The following is a 5,000-nucleotide window of genomic DNA, read 5'->3' as shown; positions in this document are numbered from 1 at the left end:
GGCTCCACAGAGACATTGAAGCCCCTCTGCGCGAGTCCACGGGCGACATAGCGCACGATCGCGTCATGCCGCTTAACCCGGGACCCGTGCGTCCTGAAGCAAGCCTGTAACACGTGGTTGGCGGTTTCTACGGCCTGGCAGCCCGCGCGGCATCTGGTGTCCGCCTCCCGCCCGCGACTGCGCCGTGCCTTCGTGGGGAAGGCGTTGATGCGGGCGCGGAGAGCGTCGATGAAGTTACGCCCAGATAGCAGGCGACTGGTGTCAGCGACCCACTGGTGTTGCCCCTTGACGGCGGCGGAAGATGACAGCGCCGCACCGTCAAAGGCAACGTGCAGGCGCGCGGCCCACATCTCTCCAACCTGCGTCGACGATTTGAGGAGGTGGCCCTCCCACATAAGATGCCGCTCCAGCGCCTCAATCTCACGCTGCACCTCGTCCCGGCCTGCACCGTCGGCGGCTGGCCCAATCCTCTTCAGCGCCAGGAGACGGGACCGGCGAAGTGTTGGCCCCATCCATCGGCATGATGGGATGCCGAGGCCTCCCTGGGCTACAGGAGCGTGGAAGTAGCCCAGGGGAGTGTCCGCCGGAAGGCGGAACCATCTCCTGACGGCGGCACGGATGGTCACATCTGCCGCTTTCAACGCACCCACTCGGGTGCGGCTGAGGGCCAGCCCATGGTACAGGCCAGGCAGAAGTACGGTGGTGAGGGCGTGGAGGCGCTGTTGCGGCTTGAGCGGAGCTCGGGAGATGACGTCCAGCTGCTCCACCAGGTGGCGTCGTGGGTTGAAGACGCAACGACCAGCGGTGGAGAATTGCAGTCCCAGGTACCGGAAGGTTTCACCCACACGTAGGGCGGGCACGGTGGCGTTGCCCGCTTTGAAGGTAACATCGGCGTCGACCTTCACCTTCTTGTCGCGCCCAGACGCGACTAAGGCGAGGGTGAAACACTTCCTGGCGTTGATCTGCAGCCCCAGATGGGCGAGGGCTGCGACGGCTGCGTCGATGAGGGACTGCAATCCCCTCGCGGTCGATGCAAAAAGCAGGACGTCATCTGCGAAGGCCGCAGCGTTAACTCTGCGACCAAGGATCCGAGCTCCGATGTGGGAGGGAAGTTGACTCAAAACATAGTCCACCGCAAAATTGAAAAGGAGGGGGGAGAGGGGGTCACCCTGACGCACACCCCTAGCCGGCTGCAGGGGCACGCCCACGTCGGCGCCGCCCGCTATCACCGTCGTGCTACCCTCGTAACACCTTTCGACGTACTCAATAAAGCAATCCGGCAGGCCATGGGCCCTCAGCACGGGGCGGAGGGCGGCATGGTCCACCGAATCGAACGCTTTAGAGACGTCAATCGATGCCACAAAAACAGAGCGACAGGAGCGGACTGCGTCGGTGAGAGCAGTGTCCAAGATGAAGGTGTTTTCCAACATCCCATCCCGGGGGATGAATGCCCGCTGACGTTCGTCCACAGCACATGCACGCATCAGGCGTGACGCGAGAACCTTGTGAAAGGTCCGCGCCAACACCGAGCAGACCGTAATGGGGCGAAAGTCAGCGGGGGATGTTGGTGCAGCCGTTTTGGGGAGAAGTGACGTCCGGGCGCGAAGCAAACGCTCGGGGAGGGCGCGGGCCAGGAGGAAGAGGTTCAAGAGTTTCACCAGCACTTCATGCGGCAGGCGCCGCAGCTCCGCTGGAGTCAGGCCGTCCGGCCCGGCTGCCGATCCCCTGGGCGGCAAGGCAGCAGCGACCTCCTCACGTGTGACCGGCCCCCATAGGCACTCAGGAGCGACAGGCTCCGAGTGCGGGAGAAGGCGGTCACGGATGAAGCCGGCGGTGGAGATCGGCTTCTTCGTGAAGAGGTCCGCCCAGAAGTCCAGCAGACCGGGGATGTCGGGTGGCGGCTGCAGCAGGGTGCCGTCCAGCAAGCCGCGCACGCAACGCGCACGCGACCTACGGAAGGCGTCCTGTGTCCGCGCGTATTCCCAGCGGCGCCGCTTGCGCTTCTGCAGCGGCGGGGCGGCAGGCGGCCGCTTGGATGGTTGGCGCGGCCGCTGTGTCCTGGTGATCGACCTCTCCCCCCTGGACCCGACCGACGCAAGGGCATCCGGGAGCATACCCAGGATGACATCGGGCGGCGTGCCCCGCCCCAGACCAATGACTCGATCCAGGGCAGAGAAACGCTGGGCGGAAGCAGGTAGCCCCGCCAGATGCTCCCAGATGGCGGCGTCAGTCGGCCCCTCCGGCGGCGGCCCGGTGGTGTCGGCCGCGAAGTCCTCGGCTGCGTCGACGGGCGGCGCAGCGGCCTCGCCCGCGTCAGGCAGCGAGCTCGCTGCTCCACGGCGGGACGCCGGCTCTTCACCCCGACCGATCTCAAGTGCCTCCATGAATTGGCGGACAAGCTGTTTGTGGGCAGCTTGCCGCCGTCGGCACTTGATTGCCTCAAGCGTTCGGTCGGGGAACATCCTGGTAAGTTCTTGATTTACAAAGAAGAACCGGGCGTCCCTCTCCAGGAACAGTTCGGCCTCTGCCTTGGCGAGCGACAGGACTTCTTCCTCCGTCCACCTCGCGCGATGCCTCTCCGTCACGATCTCAGCGTTGGCGGCCGCAGGGTGTTGGCGGCGGCGATGGACCCCGAGACCGTTCTTCGTGGTAAAAGTGCGGTGGCACTCACTGCAAGCAAAGGGAGCTACACAAACTATCGCATTTTCGTTACGGCCGGTTGGCCGGATAGGTGCTGGGGTAGCTGGGGTGGCACCTTCAGCGGAAGGGCCACCATCTCTTGTTTCTTGTCGGCTGCCCCCAACTATAAAGGGATAATGCGAGGGGGGGCTGGTAACCCCCCCAGGCCCCTGGTGCGGTCTTCCACTCTGCAAAAATCAGCGGGCCCACGAGAAGGGGAGAAGACCGCAGGAGAGGAGAGGCTAAGAGGGCTAGGCCCATGTATTGCGCATCACTCTCCCTGTAACTATAACCCAAGGAAGGCACCTCGCAGCAGCAGCACGACTACATCAAGACCGCACTTCGAAAAGCCAAGTCCGGATGCAGCCACACCGCCGCCACTTGGCCACCTTAAGAGAGTCATAGTTACTCCCGCCGTTTACCCGCGCTTGCTTGAATTTCTTCACGTTGACATTCAGAGCACTGGGCAGAAATCACATTGCGTCAACACCCGCTAGGGCCATCGCAATGCTTTGTTTTAATTAGACAGTCGGATTCCCCCAGTCCGTGCCAGTTCTGAGTTGATCGTTGAATGGCGGCCGAAGAGAATCCGCGCACCCGCGCGCCCCCGGAGGAGCACGCTAAGGCGGACGCGGCCTCGCAGCAAGGAAGATCCGTGGGAGGCCAAGGCACGGGACCGAGCTCGGATCCTGCACGCAGGTTGAAGCACCGGGGCGCGAACGCCGCGCAGGCGCGCGCATCCTGCACCGCCGGCCAGCACGAGGCCAACCGACGGCGAGAGCAGACCACGCCCGCGCTAAACGCCCGCACTTACCGGCACCCCTACGGCACTCACCTCGCCCAGGCCCGGCACGTTAGCGCTGACCCACTTCCCGACCAAGCCCGACACGCCCCGATCCTCAGAGCCAATCCTTATCCCGAAGTTACGGATCCAATTTGCCGACTTCCCTTACCTACATTATTCTATCGACTAGAGGCTCTTCACCTTGGAGACCTGCTGCGGATATGGGTACGAACCGGCGCGACACCTCCACGTGGCCCTCTCCCGGATTTTCAAGGTCCGAGGGGAAGATCGGGACACCGCCGCAACTGCGGTGCTCTTCGCGTTCCAAACCCTATCTCCCTGCTAGAGGATTCCAGGGAACTCGAACGCTCATGCAGAAAAGAAAACTCTTCCCCGATCTCCCGACGGCGTCTCCGGGTCCTTTTGGGTTACCCCGACGAGCATCTCTAAAAGAGGGGCCCGACTTGTATCGGTTCCGCTGCCGGGTTCCGGAATAGGAACCGGATTCCCTTTCGCCCAACGGGGGCCAGCACAAAGTGCATCATACTATGACGGCCCCCATCAACATCGGATTTCTCCTAGGGCTTAGGATCGACTGACTCGTGTGCAACGGCTGTTCACACGAAACCCTTCTCCGCGTCAGCCCTCCAGGGCCTCGCTGGAGTATTTGCTACTACCACCAAGATCTGCACCGACGGCGGCTCCAGGCAGGCTCACGCCCAGACCCTTCTGCGCCCACCGCCGCGACCCTCCTACTCGTCAGGGCTTCGCGGCCGGCCGCAAGGACCGGCCATGACTGCCAGACTGACGGCCGAGTATAGGCACGACGCTTCAGCGCCATCCATTTTCAGGGCTAGTTGCTTCGGCAGGTGAGTTGTTACACACTCCTTAGCGGATTCCGACTTCCATGGCCACCGTCCTGCTGTCTTAAGCAACCAACGCCTTTCATGGTTTCCCATGAGCGTCGATTCGGGCGCCTTAACTCGGCGTTTGGTTCATCCCACAGCGCCAGTTCTGCTTACCAAAAGTGGCCCACTTGGCACTCCGATCCGAGTCGTTTGCTCGCGGCTTCAGCATATCAAGCAAGCCGGAGATCTCACCCATTTAAAGTTTGAGAATAGGTTGAGGTCGTTTCGGCCCCAAGGCCTCTAATCATTCGCTTTACCGGATGAGACTCGTACGAGCACCAGCTATCCTGAGGGAAACTTCGGAGGGAACCAGCTACTAGATGGTTCGATTAGTCTTTCGCCCCTATACCCAGCTCCGACGATCGATTTGCACGTCAGAATCGCTACGGACCTCCATCAGGGTTTCCCCTGACTTCGTCCTGGCCAGGCATAGTTCACCATCTTTCGGGTCCCAACGTGTACGCTCTAGGTGCGCCTCACCTCGCAATGAGGACGAGACGCCCCGGGAGTGCGGAGGCCGCCGCCCCGTGAAGGGCGGGGAAGCCCCATCCTCCCTCGGCCCGCGCAAGGCGAGACCTTCACTTTCATTACGCCTTTAGGTTTCGTACAGCCCAATGACTCGCGCACAT

The 5,000-nt window shown here is 62.4% G+C and overlaps 1 pseudogene; it reads right to left on the bottom strand.

The window, feature by feature from the left end:
- The window catches only part of LOC126433607 (large subunit ribosomal RNA), a 7,963-nt pseudogene that overhangs the window by 2,011 nt on the left and 952 nt on the right, over positions 1 to 5,000 (bottom strand).

Source organism: Schistocerca serialis, unplaced genomic scaffold (genome assembly GCF_023864345.2).
Source record: "Schistocerca serialis cubense isolate TAMUIC-IGC-003099 unplaced genomic scaffold, iqSchSeri2.2 HiC_scaffold_1169, whole genome shotgun sequence".
Taxonomy (NCBI): Eukaryota; Metazoa; Arthropoda; class Insecta; order Orthoptera; family Acrididae; genus Schistocerca; species Schistocerca serialis.
Note: the sequence above shows the minus strand (reverse complement) of the source record. Positions and strands in the feature narration are given on the sequence as shown.